Raw genomic sequence first — 16353 nt, forward strand, 5'->3', positions numbered from 1 at the left:
TGCTTTTGAATTGTGCTAAAGAAGATTCTTGAGAGTCCCTTGGTCTGCAAGATCAAACCAGTCAATCTTAAGGGAAATCACCACTGAATATTCATTGGAATGACTGATACTGAAACTAAAGCTCCAATACTTTGGCCACATGATGCAAAGAATCTACTTATTGGAAAATATCCTGATGCTGGGAAAGATCGAAGGCAAAAGGAGAAGAGGGTGGCCGATGATGAGACTGTTAGATATCATCAGCAACTCAACAGACATGATTTTGTGCAAACTCGAGGAGACGGTGAAGGTAGGAACCCTGGCACATTGTAGTCCATGGAGTCTCAAACAGTTGGACATGATGTATGACTGAACACACACAGACATCATCTGATAGACTTACATTACAGATTTCCATGAAATGATAATTTTTAAACTGTATTTTTTAATAAGGTTTTCTAAATGAGTCTTCACTATTTAATGAAAATTTGATCGAAATGATCGTATTTCTTGATATGGGACTGAATAAAATCTTAATAAATTCAAGCTATGTGAACTTCTGATTCTAGCCAGAAGTAGAGTAACAGGAGCTAGATTATTATTACGCCTGAATCTATGCAAAATATAAGGAATAATAGTTCCCAAGACATTGGGCATCAGGCAAGAAAGTACACTGGCCTTTGGAAAATAGGAGATAATGGAGTGAGCTGTATGACTGCCCCAGTTTAATATTTATACAGTGGGATTAGAGAATCCAGGTAGAGACCAGAAGTGTCCCTGTTGAGGAGAATGAGATGGGGTCTAGAATTCAACAGCTAGATTTTATTGGGCAAAGTACCAGAAAGGAGAGAGCTGCACAGAGAAAGAACTTTGGAAACCTGCAGTGAATTCCCAGCAGTGTCCAACACATATCCTCAGCAGACAAGTGATTAGTGTATACATTTAAGAAGACTTTCCTTTTGGGCAGTTCAGGAAATTAATTGGCAAGATTGGGAAGATTGCTCAGTCGCGTGCAACTCTGAAAACTCATAGGCTGTAATCCATGGAATTCTCCTCACCAGAATACTGGACTGGGTAGTCTTTCCCTTCCTCAGGGGATGTTCCCAACTCAGGGATCCAACCCAGGTCTTCCACATTGCAGAAGAGAAGCTAAAGGTAAAGGAGAAAAAAAGATACACCCATTTGAATGCAGAGTCCAAAGAATAGCAAGGAGAGACAAGAAAGTCTTCCTCAGTGATCAATGCAAAGAAAAAGAGGAAAACAATGAAATGGAAAAGGCTAAAGATCTCTTCAAGAAAATTAGAGATACCAAAGGAACATTTCATGCAAAGATGGGCACAATAAATGACAGAAATGCTATGGACCTAACAGAAACAGAAGATATTAAGAAGAGGAGGCAAGAATACACAGAAGAACTATACAAAAAATATCCTCATGACCCAGGTAGCCACAATGGCATGATCACTAACCTAGAGCCAGACATCCTGGAATGTGAAGTCAAGTGGGTCTTGGGGAGCATCACTATGAACAAAGCTAGTGGAGGTGATGGAATTCCAGTTGAGCTATTTCAAATCCTAAAAGACGATGCTGTGAAAATGCTGCACTCAATATGCCAGCAAATTTGGAAAACTCAGCAGTGACCACAGGACTGTAAAATGTCAGTTTTCATTCCAATCCCAAAAAAGGGCAATGCCAAAAAATGTTCAAACTACTGCACAATTGCTCTTACTCTCACATGCTAGCAAAGTAATGCTCAAAATTCTCCAAGCCAGGCTTCCACAGTACGTGAACTGTGAACTTCCAGATATTCAAGCGGGATTTAGAAAAGGCAGAGGAACCAGAGATCAAATTGCAGACATCTGCTGGATTATCGAAAAAGCAAGAGAGTTCCAGAGAAGCATCTACTTCTGCTTTATTGGTTATGCCAAAGCCTTTGACTGTGTAGATCACAAGAAACTATGGAAAATTCTTCAAGAGATGAGAATATCAGACCACCTTTCTGCTGGATTATTGAAAAAGCAAGAGAGTTCCAGAGAAGCATCTACTTCTGCTTTATTGGTTATGCCAAAGCCTTTGACTGTGTAGATCACAAGAAACTATGGAAAATTCTTCAAGAGATGAGAATATCAGACCACCTTACCTGCCTCCTGAGAAATCTGTATGCAGGTCAAGAAGCAACAGTTAGAACCAGACAGACATGGAACAATGGATTATTTCCAAATTGGAAAAGGAATACCTCAAGGCTGCATGTTGTCATTCATATCATTTATGCTTATTTAATTTCTATGCAGAGTACATCATGTGAAATGCCAGGTTGGATGAAGCACAAAGTAGAATCAAGATTGTCGGGAGAAATATCAATAACCTCAGATATGCAAATGATACCACCCTTATGGCAGAAAATGAGGAGGAACTAAAGAGCCTCTTGATGAAAGTGAAAGAGGAGATTGAAAACGTGGGCTTAAAACAACATTTAGAAAACTAAGATCATGGCATCAGTCCCATCACTCATGGCAAATAGATGGGGAAACAATGGAAACAGTGTCACACTTTATTTTTGTGGGCTCCAAAATCACTGCAGGTGGTGACTGCAGCCATGAAATGAAAAGACGCTTGCTCCTTGGAAGAAAAGTTATGACCAACCTAGATAGCATATTGTAAAGCAGAGACATTACTTTGCCGACAAAGGTCCTTCTAGTCAAAGCTAGTTTTTCCAGTAGTCATGTTTGGATCTGAGTGCTGGACTATAAAGAAGGCTGAGCGCTGAAGAATTGATGCTTTTGAACTGTGTTGTTGGAGAAGACTCTTGAGAGTCCTTTGGACTGTAAGGAGTTCAAACCAGCCAATCCTGAAGGAAATTAGCCCTGAATATTCATTGGAAGAACTGATGTTGAAGCTGAAACCCCAATACTTTGGCTACCTGATGCGAAGAACTGACTCATTGGAAAAGACCCTGATACTGGGAAAGATTGAAGGCAGAAGGAGAAAGGAACAACAGAGGATAAGATGGTTTTATGGCATCACCAACTCGATGGACGAGAGTTTGAGCAAGTTCCATGAGTTGGTGATGGACAGGGATGCCTTTGTGCTGCAATCCATGGGGTCACAAAGAGTTGAACATGACTGAGTGACTGAACTGAACTGAACTGAATTCAGGAAATAAAACTAACCAAAAGGATAAGAGGGAAAAGGCCTTGGAACTCACACAAAGTTGGTAAGATTGTTCTGTTCTCACCCACCAGAATGGAAAAGCCTCATAATTTGCTGGGCATCAGGAATTTAGGAGTTTTTCCACAGTATTCGGAATAGCTCAAGCCTAAAGACTGCTCTAGTCCTACCTAACACAGCTTGAAAAAAGACCAGAATGGAGCTAAGTAATTTAACTGCTTCCAATAATAAAACTCAGGAGTATTTATAGGAATATAAAGATATCCAGCACCAGCAGTTTAACATTCAATCAGCATTGTCTCTGACACCAAATCAGTGTTTCAGCATTGTTTTGAGAGGTAAAAAAAAAAAAAAAAAAAAAAGGAAACAATGGCATACATACATTTGGAAAATGGCTAACTAGAATATGTTATATCCTTAGGAAAAATAAAATGAAGATATTGGAAAGAATTAGTTAAGCATATATGTATTGACCTAGAGAGATATTCATGATTTAATGAATGGACAATAAAAGCAAGTTTCAGAGAAACCACAAAGTGAAAGTGTTAATTGCTCAGTTTTGTCTGACTCTCTGTGATCCCATAGAATGTAGCCTGCCAGGCTCTTCTGTTCGTGAAATTGTCCAGGCTAGAATCCCTCCTCCAAGGATTCTTCCTAACCCAGGGATCGAACCTAGGTACCCTGCATTGCAAACAAATTCTTTACTCTCTGAGCCACCAAACAAAATAAAAATGATGTATTTTGTCTGTATATTGTTTACTTATGAAAAATTGAGAAAAATAGAAAAAGAAATGGAAGAATATATAGCAGATTGTTAATATTTGTTGCCTGCGGAAATGTAATTGGAGTAGGTTGTACAGACGATATGCTTTTTTCTTTCATATAATTGAATTGTTTTATTTGTAAAATAAGCATAATTTACTTTGTAGTTTCTCAAGTCTTAAACTATCTAATAGAAAAAATTAATAACAAAGAGTATAGAGGGATATTAAATATTTTTATAATACAAAATGACAGTAGGAAAATATTAGTTTGACTATATGTTTTGCATACAACTGTAAAAATGAGGTATGCATGTGAATAAAGACTAGTCAGAACTTCAGAGGCTTTTTTAAAGGATGCTAAGTTTATGTATACTTCCCTTCTTTGTTATGTCTGAATGTTTGTGGGCAATAATAATAATAGTTCTCTTATGTAACATATGTAAAATATAGATTGACATAGACAAAGTGTAGATGAGAAAATGTAAAAATGAAAAATACTAGCATGGAGGGTTTATAAATTGCTTTTTCACTTTCCCCCAAATAAATAAATTTATATTAAAAAAATAGCAAAAAAACAAAACTTTATGTAATAGTGTACTGCCTTTATAAAAAAAAAAGGTAAATCAAAATCCAACTTGGCTTGCAAAGGACTAAAAAAATATAATTCACAATGAGAAGGAAAATCAATCAAAACTGCCTCAGAAATGATATAGATGATGGAACTAGTAGAAAAAATACATTGAAATAATTATTATAATGTTACCTCATATGTTCAATAAGCTATAAAAAAGATTTAAAGTGTAATGTGTGGACATGAAGAATATAAAAAAGATACATATCAAGCTTTTAGAGATCACATATTCAATATATGAAATTTAAAGTATACTGAATGGTATTGCCAACAGATTATACATTGCAGGAGAAAAGATTAGTTAACTTGAACACAGTTGAAGAAAATATGGAAGATGGAACACAAAGGAAAAAATTTAAAACACAATAGAGTATCAGTGAGCTGTGGAACCATGTTAAGTGACTTAATGTGCAAATATGAAGCTGCTGAAGTAGAGGAGATAAATGAGGATGGGATGAGGGAGAATAAAGCCTAGAAAACTATTGGGAGAAATACCAGCTGAAAATTTCTAAATCTGATGAAAACAGTAAATGTGTAAATGCAATAATTTCCATAAATCTCAAGTATAAGAAGCATGAAAAAAATTGTACTATGTCATACAATACTTAGAGTGGTAAAGAGAAAATATGAAAGAAGCTAGAGGGGGAAAAAACACGATAGAGAAACATACAAAAGAATTACAGTTGATCCTTGAACAACTTGAGGATAGGGGCACTGACCCCAAACAGTTGAACATCTGAGTATTCTATCTCTGCCTCAAAAACAAAGGAATTGTTTGACAAATAAATCACACAAGGGAAGAAAGCTGAATCTTTGGCTAGAATCAGGACTCAGATCCTAGTTTTTTGGGATTCCACATATTGAACAGAAACTTTCCCCCACACTTAAAGATCTGTAAGATGAAAATATAGGTACAGTGTTTATTGAAAAAAATCTATGTTTGAGTGGACCCTGACAGTTCAAACCTCTGATGTTCAATGGTCAACTGTATATAATGAGGAGCTACGATAAGAATGATAGCAGACCTCTTATTTTAAGCTACATAAACTACTAGACAGTAGAAAAACATCTTCAAAATACTGAAAGAAAACAGTGTAATTAGAATTGAGTTCTTTATCTGTCAAAAAATGATGGTGAAATGCTTTTTCAAACCTACAAAAGCTGAAAGAATTCATCCTTATCCAACTGACCCTACAAGAAATGTATAAAGAAATGTTATACATATGTATCCTTCACAGACAGTGGAATGTTAGCCTTAAAAAGGAATGAAATCTTGCCATTTGTGACAAGGATGAACCTTGCAGGCATTATGCTAAATGAAGTGTCAGACAGTGACAGAAAAATGATGTATGATCTCACTTGTATGTGGAATCTAAAAAACAAAACAGTGAACCAACAGTAAGACAGAAGTATAGTTATAGATACAGAGAACAAGCAGGTGATTGCCAGGGGAAGTAGGTGTGAGGGGAGGAATCAGATAGGTTAGGGAGATTGAGAGGTATGGATTTCCATTTGCAAAATAAATGAGTCATGGATATGAAATGTACAGTGTGAGAGCTATATTCAATAACTATGTAATATCTTTGTATGGTGATAGCTTGTAACAGACTTATTGTAGTGATTAACTTGAACATATAGCAATCATTCTGTTGTATACCAGGAATGAAAATAATATTATAGGTAAGTTATACCTTATACTTCAAAAACAAACACGTGTATAGTTAGTGAATTTGGGATGAACATATACATACTGCTGAATTTAGAATGGATAACCAACAGAAACCTACTGTGTAGCCTAAGGAACTCTGCCCTATGTTATGTTGCAGCCTGGATGGGAGTGGGGTTTGGGGAGAATTGATACATATATACATATGGCTGAATCTCTTTGCTGTTCACCCGAAACTATCACAACATTGTTAATCAGCTCCACCCCAATACAAAACAAAATGCTAAAAAACAATTACAACAACCAGAAAAAAAAAAAAAAAAAACTCATAGAAAGAGAGCAGATTTGTGGTTATCAAAGGCAAAGTGCAGAGGGAGGGGTAATAGGATGAAGGCAGTCAAAGGTACATTGAATTCTACAAAGTATTTAAGGAAAAAGAGTCCACAAATTTTACACAAAAATTTCCAGGGAATTGAAGAAAAACTATATGATCATTTCAATAGGTGAAAAAAATAATCATGACAAAAACTTAGCAAAGCTAAGTTTGCTAAAAACATCAAATTATACAAATATAATTTGGTATATATTACCTACAAAAAATCTGTGGCTTTCCAGGTGGCACAGTGCTGAAGAATCTGCCTGCCAATACAGGAGACACAAGACACTTAGGTTCCATCCCTGAGTCAGGAAAATCCCCTGGAGTAGGAAGTGGCAACCTGCTCCGGTATCCTTGCCTGGAAAACCGCATGGACAGAGGAGCCTGGTGGTCTGTAGTCCGTGGGGTTGCATGAGTCAGACATGGCTGAGAGACCGAGCACACACACAACATCTTTTGCAAATATCACACCCAATGGGGAGATGAATGCCTCTAGCACTGGGAATGAGGCGAGGATGCCCACTATAATAATTTCTATTCAAATTGTGCTGGAGGTCTTGGCTAATGCACCAGAGCAAGGGAAATAAATAAAAGACACAAGCTATTAAAAGGGAAGATATACACATACAATGTCATTAGTAGCTAAGAAAATGTGAAATAAAACCATAATCACTGGAATGACTAAAAAGAAAAAAAAAATCCTGGGAGAATATGGAGCAACTGAAATTCTCATACAGAGGAAACTGATTATCCACTCTGTGGTTAACTGTGATTAATTGATTTCACTTTGGAAAACCACTAGACCATTCAGGTATGACCTAAATCAAATCCCTTACAATTATACAGTAAGTGAGAAATAGAGTTAAGGGACTAGATCTGGTAGACAGAGTGCCTGATGAACTATGGACAGAGGTTCATGACGCTGTACAGGAGACAGGGATCAAGACCATCCCCAAGGGAAAAGAAATGCAAAAAGGCAAAATGGCTGTCTGAGGAGGCCTTACAAATAGCTCTGAAAAGAAGCGAAGTGAAAAGCAAAGGAGAAGAGGAAAGATATACCCATTTGAACGCAGAGTTCCAAAGAATAGCAAGGAGAGATAAGAAAACTTTCCTCAGTGATCAATGCAAAGAAATAGAGGAAAACAATAGAATGGGAAAGCTAGAGATCTCTTCAAGAAAATTAGAGATACCAAGGGAACTTTTCATGCAAACATGGGCTCAATAAAGGACAGAAATGGTATGGACCTAACAGAAGCAGAAGATATTAAGAATAGGATGCAAGAATACACAGAAGAACTGTACAAAAAAGATCTTCATTACCCAGATAATCACAATGGTGTGACCACTCACCTAGAGCCAGACATCTTGGAATGTGAAGTCAAGTGGGCCTTAGGAAACATTGCTGTGAAAAAAACTAGTGGAGGTGATGGAATTCCAGTTGAGCTATTTCAAATCCTGAAAGATGATGCTGTGGAAGTGCTGCACTCAATATGCCAGCAAATTTGGAAAACTCAGCAGTGGCCACAGGACTGGAAAAAGTCAGTTTTCACTTCAATCCCAAAGAAAGGCAATGCCAAAGAATGCTCAAACTACTGCAACAATTGCACTCATCTCACACGCTAGCAAAGTAATGCTCAAAATTCTCCAAGCCAGGCTTCAGCAATATGTGAACCATGAACTTATGGATGCTCAAGCTGGTTTTAGAAAAGGTAGAGGAACTAGAGATCAAATTGCCAACATCTGCAGGATCATTGAAAAAGCAAGAGAGTTCCAGAAAAACATCAATTTCTGCTTTATTGACTATACCAAAACCTTTGACTGTGTGGATAACAATAAACTGTGGAAAATTCTGAAAGAGATGGGAATACCAGACCACCTGACCTGCCTCCTGAGAAATCTGTATGCAGGTCAGAAAGCAATGGTTAGAACTGGACATGGAACAACAGACTCGGTCCAAATAGGAAAAGGAGTACGTCAAGGCTGTATATTGTTACCCTGTTTATTTAACTTATATGCAGAGTACATCATGAGAAACACTGAGTTGGATGAAGCACAAGCTGGAATCAAGATTGCCAGGAGAAATATCAATAACCCCAGATATGCAGATGACACCACCCTTATGGCAGAAAGTGAAGAATAACTAAAGAGCCTCTTGATGAAAGTGAAAGAGGCGAGTGAAAAGTTGGCTTAAAGCTCAACATTCAGAAAAGTAAGATCATGGCATCAGTCCCATCAATTCATGGCAAATAGATAAGGAAACAGTAGAAACATGGCTGACTTTATTTTTCTCAACTCCAAAATCACTGCAGATGGTGACTGCAGCCATGAAATTAAGACACTTACTCCTTGGAAGGAAAGTTATGACCAACCTAGACAACATGTTAAAAAGCAGAGACATTACTTGCCAACAAAGTAATGTCTAGTGAATGCTATGATTTTTCCAGTAGTTATGTATGGATGTGAGAGTTGGACTATAAAGAAAGCGAGTGCTGAAGAATTTATGCTTTTGAACTGTGGTGTTGGAGAAGATTCTTGAGAATCCTTTGGACTAAAAGGAGATCCAACCAGTCCATCCTAAAGGAGGTCAGTCCTGGATGTTCATTGGAAGGACTGATGTTGAAGCTGAAACTCCAATACTTTGGCCACCTGATGTGAAGAACTGACTCATTTGAAAAGACCCTAGTGCTGGCAAAGATTGAAGGCAGGAGGAGAAGTGGACGACAAAGGATGAGGTGGTTGGATGGCATCACCAACTCAATGGACTTGAGTTTGAGCAAGCTCTGGGAATTGGTAACGGCCAGGGAGGCCTGGTGTTCAGCAGTCCATGGGGTCACAAAGAGTTGGACACGACTGAGCCATTGAACTGAACTGGAACCTGCTTAACAATATCTTAAGAGTGACCATAGACATATCCCATAACTGAGCAATACTACTCCTAGGTATATGCCCAACAGAAATGCTCATGTATATATACCAAAAGGTGTATACAATAACGTTCATTTCAAAAAAGCACTATTTGTGATATTCAAACTAGAAAAAAAACAAATGACATTGTCATAAGAATGATAAGTTGTAATATATTCATACATTGATGAGGAGAAATGCCTTACAACCACATGCAAAAATATGGATGAACTCCACAAATAGTATTTACTTAGAAAAATAAACTAGACACTAAAGACCAAAGATGTTAGAAATTTCCAATTATAAGTAGTACTAGGATGCAATGTACAATAAGTAAGTATAATTAATATTGCTGTATATTATATATGAAAATTGTTAAGAGACCTAAAAAAGGTCTCATCACAAGGAAAAGTACATTTTTTCTATTTCTTTAATTTTCTATCTATATGAGATGATGGATATTCATATTGTGGTAAACATTTGATACATGTAATTCAGATCATTTACTGCACACCTCAAACTTATACAGTGTTATATGTCAGCTGTACCTCAATAAAACTGGATGAAAATAAAAGTCCTTCAAGTAGATGGCAAATGACAACAGAGAAGCTCTGAATATATTCAAAAGAATAAAAAGCATGGAATGGCAACTACATTGGTAAACAAAGACTTTTCTTCATTATTTAAATCTTTCCTTCTGCCCTGTATTATATGTCTCATTTCACAAAGGATTTGGTGTACTAAATTCTTCTATTTATTGTGACTTTTCATATTCCATTTAGTTCTTATCTTCTGGGTCATATACACCTTGCCATCTTCTCCCTGTTGTCTTCCTGTTCACTGGCACATTCTGTTTGCACCCCCTCCCTCACTTTATTAAACACACACACACACCTACTTTAATAGAGATGAAAGGAGGTTAACATTAGCATCAAATACAACTTTGAAGGAGTTCTGGAATAATTATGTGATAAATATTAGATATGATTAGGATTAGGGGTTGAAATGAAGAGAGTTTCCAAATGTATTAAAACCAATGTTATGATTCCTAATGTGTTTTGTAAAAGCATCATCAGTTGCTTTTGTGACTCATTCCTCGGTCATTCACCAATGAGATCCTGCAGATGTTCGGTAAGGCAGGTACCCACGTTACATTCTAACAATAGAATCCTTGTATTTTTAGAGTAATAATGCCACAGCCCATTCCTAAGATAGGAGAGGTTTTCTAAACAGTATGGTTTAGGAATCAGAAAACTCCTGACATGTTTTGATAAATAAAATTTTGTGATAAAATTGTTTTATTGGGACACAAGCCATGCCTGTTCTTTCATGTCTTATCTATGGCTGCTTTCGAACTATGGCAGCAGAGTTGAGTAGCTGCAGCCGTAGAGTTGCAAGCCTTCCTGCAGCCTGTATTATGTACTTTCTTTAAGAAAATGTTTCTTGACCCCTATAGTTAATTAAAATTAATAACAGCAAACACAACACATTGTGTTATGTTAATATATTAATAAAACATTAACTCCAATATACTTAAAAATCATATGAGATAGGTACTGTTACAATACTTATTTAGCTGAGAAAACTGAGGCACAAAGTGGTCACATAATTTTCCGTAGTCACAAAGTTAATCAGTAGTAGGGCTAGGATTTGAGCGAAGGTGGCTTGACTCCAAAGTCTGGCCTTTTAACAGTTTGTTTTATATTGCTGTTCCAGTTGAAAAAAAATAGGGAAATATAGAATTTTTTTCAAAATCTAGAATGTGGAATACATAGTGAATTTATTGTGGACAGCCAGCCAATTTAAAGTGGGAAATTAAATTATAAGAAAGAAGATAAGATTATATTTAATCAGTTTTGGATTAATTATTGCAGTTCAGGGTTATTTATGGAAGAATAACTGTGAGAAGCCAGTTTTTAAAAAATTGTAAATTGCTTTTTCAAATTAGGCCTGTATCTCAGTATAATAATTTATAGGACAGTAGACTCAGGCTCCTTGTCAGCTTCACTTCTCTATTTTGTTGTTTTTTGCTTCAGTGGAAGTGTTCCACCAAGGAATCAAAATCATTTCCAAACTTTAATTTCCTAAATTTGAGTTTTCTTTAAACCTGTTTTATATCTTCTGCATCAGAAAGCATTTATTCCAGTAATTGTTTGCAACTAAAACATGTGAAACAAAATAGGGTTAAGAGATTCTGACAGGTTGCTTATTTTTCTTGAAACTATTTGAGTTTGGGTTCTTGACACAGTGGCCTCAAAGAAATCTAAAAATTATAAATATACAATTTGGTAACTGTTTCTCCTTATGGAGATTATGCCTGTGATCAGAGTTTACAGTTAAATTTTTATTAAAAGACCATTATGCCACAGCTTAATCTATTTTTGAACTCAAGCCATAATGCCATTTCCATTTTAGGGTCATAAAAGATATTTCTTTGAATATGGGAAGCATGAGTTTTGTTCATCATGAGTTGTTAAAGTGATTCTGTTTATTGTGTCAAATAGCCACATCAGCTACAAAAACATATTAATTTCCTTTTACCTGTGGAATATGTGAGGCATTAAAAGTATTTTGTAGAGAGCATCATGTCCTACAAAGAAACAATAGTCTGGCTGGGTAGAAAAACTATGCATATGATTGCAGTAAATTCAGAAGTAAGGCCAATTTCACATAAGGAACTATAAACTTGTGGTAAGTTAGACAGAATTAAACTTGAAATATTTATTCAGGACAAAAAATATATGCTGATATAAAATACAACAAATCTTTGAAACAAGCAGTGCCTTAGGACTTGAAAAGGAAGGTATTTTTTGCTAGTCCGCCTTTGAACTGGGAAGAGGTGGTTGTTGGCATCCAGTCCCTCAGTGGTGTCTTTGTGGCCCCATGAATGGAGGCTCACCAGTCTCCCCTGTCCTTGACTCTTCGACTTCATTAATGGCAGCACACCAGGTTTTCCTGTCCCTCACTGTCTCCCAGAGTTTGCTCGAGCTAGTGTCCACTGAGTCAGTGATGCCATCCAACCATCTCATCCTCTGTTGCCCTCTTCTCCTCCTGCCCTCAATCTTTCCTAGCATCAAGGTCTTCTCCAATGAGTCAGCTCTTATCATCAGGTGGCCAAAGTACTGGAGCTTAACTTCAGCATCAGGGCTTCCAATGAATCTTCAGGATTGACTGGTTAGATCTCCTTGCTGTCCAAGGGACTCCAAAGAGTCTTCTCCAACACCACAGTTCAGAAACATCAATTCTTCAGGGTTCAGCCTTCTGTATGGTCCAACTCTCACATCCATACATAACTACTGGAAAAAACATAGATTTGACTAGACGGACCTTTGTTGGCAAAGTGATGTCTCTGCTTTTTAATACACTGTTTAGGTTTGTCATAGCTTTTCTTTCAAGGAACAAGTGCTTTTAATTTCTTGGTTACAATCACTGCCCACCGTGATCTTGGAGCCCCCCAAAATAAAGTATGTTACTGTTTCTATTTTTTCCCCATCTATTTGCTTGAAGTGATTAGACCAGAAGCCATGATCTTAGTTTTTTGAATGTTGAGTTTTAAGCCAGCTTTTTCAATCTGCTTTTTCACCTTCATCAAGAGCCTCCTTAGTTCCTCTTTGCTTTCTGCCATTAGGATAGTGTCTTCTGCATATCTGAGGTTATTCATGTTTCTCCTGGCAATTTTGATTGTGCTTCAACCAGCCTGACATTTTGCAAGATACTCTGCAATGAGTTAAATCAGCAAGGTGACAATATACAGCCTTGATGGACTCCTTTCCCAATTTTGACCCACTCCATTGTTCCATGTCTGATTTTAACTGTTGCTTCTTGACCTGCATACAGGTTTCTCAGGCGGCAAGTAAGGTGGTCTAGTACTCACATCTCTTTAAGAACTTTCCACAGTTTGTTGTGATTCACACAGAATCAAAGACTTTCACATAGTCAATGAGGCAGAAGTAGATTTTTTCTGGCAATTTCATCTCTGGTTCCTCTGCCTTCTGCACATCTGAAAGTTTTCAGTTCATATACTGTTGAAGCCTAGCTTGAAGTGTTTTGAGCATTACTTTGCTAGCATGTGAAGGAGTCACTTGTGTGGTAGTTAGAACATTCTTTGGCACTGCATTTCTTTGGGATTGTAATGAAAACTGATCTTTTCCAGTCCTGTGGCCACTGTTCTGTTTTGCAAATTTACTGGCATATTGATTGCAGCACTTTAACTAGAATCATCTTTTAGGATTTGAAATAGCTCAACTGGAATTCCATTTCCTCCACTAACTTGGTTCATAGTAATGCTTCCTAAGGCCCATTTGAGTTTGCAGACCAAAATGAGGCTTTTTCCCTGCTTCATTTTGTACTCCATGGCCAAACTTACCTGTTACTCTAGGTATCTCTTGACTTCCTACTTTTGCATTTCAATCCCTATGATGAAAAGGATGTCTTTTTTGGTGTTAGTTCTAGAAGGTCTCATAGGTCTTCATAGAACTTTTCAAATTCATCTTTTTTGGCATTAATTGTTGGGGCATAGACTTGGATTAATGTGATGTTTAGTTTTTGCCTTGAAAGGAACTTGGAAGTAAATAGGTGAACCTGGGTTATAAGTAGATAGGAAGGATTAGATTTTAAGAATACTAAGTATTTCTATAGCAGTTAATGTTTTAAACACTTTTATATCTAATCACTTTTTTTTTTTAATTTTTATTAGTTGGAGGCTAATTACTTTACATTACAGTAGTTTTTGTTATACATTGACATGAATCAGCCATGGATTTACATGTATTCCCCATCCCAGTCCCCCCTCCCACCTCCCTCTCCACCCGATCCCTCTGGGTCTTCCCAGTGCACCAGGCCCGAGCACTTGTCTCATGTCCCCAACCTGAGCTGGTTATCCGTTTCACCCTAGATAATATACATGTTTCAATGCTGTTCTCCTGAAACATCCCACCCTCTCCTTCTCCCAGAGTCCACAAGTCTGTTCCATACATCTGAGTCTCTTTTTCTGTTTCGCATATAGGGTTATCGTTACCATCTTTCTAAAGTCCATATATATGTGTTAGTATACTGTAATGGTCTTTATCTTTCTGGCTTACTTCGCTCTGTATAATGGGCTCCAGTTTCATCCATCTCATTAGAACTGATTCAAATGAATTCTTTTTAATGGCTGAGTAGTATTCCATGGTGTATATGTACCACAGCTTCTAATCACTTTTCTTTTCACTTTCATATCTAATCTGATTTTATGGCAACCTAATAGAAAAAGTAAGGGCCTCCCTGGTGGCTCAAGGTAAAGAGTCTCCCTGCAGTGTGGGAGAGCAGTGTTCGATCCCTGGCTTGGGAAGATCCCCTAGAGAAGGAAATGGCAACCCACTCCAATATTGTTGCCTGGAGAATTCCATGGACATAGGAGCCTGATGGGCTTCAGACATGACTGAGTGACTAACACTTTCAATAGAAAAAGTAGTATTGCTATTGTAATTTTTAAAGTAATTTGCAACTAAGAGGAATTCCATGGTTTGTGTGTATACAGCTGGTATGTGACTGAGGTACTATCCACACCCTAAATCCTCTAACACCTTCCAGCTCTGAATCCTCTAAGTTTTGTATTGTACCACTCCTTTAGAGAAGAGTGGAAAGCACAGAGCTAGAGTCAACCTGCTTGGAATTCAGGGACAATTGGCTGGAAATTAGACTGGGAGGTAGCGAGGGTCTAGATTTTGAACCTCGTTAAATATTTGAGGACAGATTTGAGGTGGGAGCAGGGAAAGAGAAGATAAATGAAACATTGCAATAATCCAGGTCAGACATGATTGTGGCATAGACCAGGGTATTAGTAATGAAGTTGGAGGGAAGTGTTTAGATTCTGGGTACATTTTAAAGATAGAGCCAACTGGATATGTGGGATCTTAAGAAGAGAGAGTCAAAAGTGATTCTAAAGTCTGTTTAAAACTTGAGCAACTGGAAGAATACAATTATGGAGAACACTGAGGGATGAGTGGGTCAGAATTGAATTTTAGACATGTGGAAGTGTGGAATAGAAATGCCAATTAGATGTTGAAGTAATGATGTCAAATAGGCAGTTGTAACAATTGAGTCTGGAGTTCGTTGGAAAGTTGAGACTGGACATACGAAGTCATCAGAATGTGTATGGTGTCTATAGTGGTGAGACTGGGCGACATCACTAGGGGAATGATTGAGATAAGAGAAGAGATTTGAGAACTTAGAACTTAGGTGCTGCAACATTCTGAATTTTTGGAGATAAGGAGAAATCAATTTGGAGTTTGACACTTGGAGTTTGAGACTAATGCAGTTGCTTTGGAATAATAATAATAAAAGCATAAACAAGGCTGCTGGTTTTGAGAAGAAGCTGTATAGGTATGTTGATCTGTAACTTAAGAGCAACTTGTATAAAATTTTTTCTAGATCATGCTATGGGCCTAATGATAATGTCAGACAATGAACTCTTCAAGAAAAGTCCATCCTGAAATGCTATATTGATTAAATATTTTGATTTATTGTATGAAGCAATGTTTATTTAGTTGTCACAATTTTGTAAGAAGGAATCAATCAGAGACCAGAGCATAGTAGAGAAAAGTGATTGATGTTACAGAAAATAACTGAAGAACATTTAGAACAAGACAACATGATCTACAAGGACATGAAGAATCATGGTGTGGTGAAAAAGCACTAGACTGAGAATCAGGAAATGTGGAGACCAGTCTTGGTTGTTTAACTTTCTGAAAGCCTTGAAACCAATTCCTGAGGGTTCTGTATGTTGCTGAAGGCCTGAATTCCATGTAGGAAAGGATTTTTGTTCATATTAAAAAGGCCTGAGAGGACACACATATCTAGGAGTTACTTCTGGGGAGATGAGTGG

The 16353-nt window shown here is 37.2% G+C and overlaps 1 protein-coding gene across 3 annotated transcripts in view; it reads left to right on the forward strand.

The window, feature by feature from the left end:
- The window catches only part of TLL1 (tolloid like 1), a 336773-nt gene that overhangs the window by 25751 nt on the left and 294669 nt on the right, over positions 1-16353 (forward strand). Inside the window, exon 1 of one of the 3 annotated variants that reach the window (XM_070474696.1) lies at positions 15745-15851. The exons of the other annotated variants lie outside the window; for them this stretch is intronic. The gene's annotated coding sequence lies outside the window, so the exon portion shown is untranslated. Of the gene's footprint in view, positions 1-15744; positions 15852-16353 lie in introns of those variants that run through there. 3 annotated transcript variants of the gene reach the window in all.

Source organism: Odocoileus virginianus, chromosome 12 (assembly GCF_023699985.2).
Source record: "Odocoileus virginianus isolate 20LAN1187 ecotype Illinois chromosome 12, Ovbor_1.2, whole genome shotgun sequence".
NCBI lineage: Eukaryota > Metazoa > Chordata > Mammalia > Artiodactyla > Cervidae > Odocoileus > Odocoileus virginianus.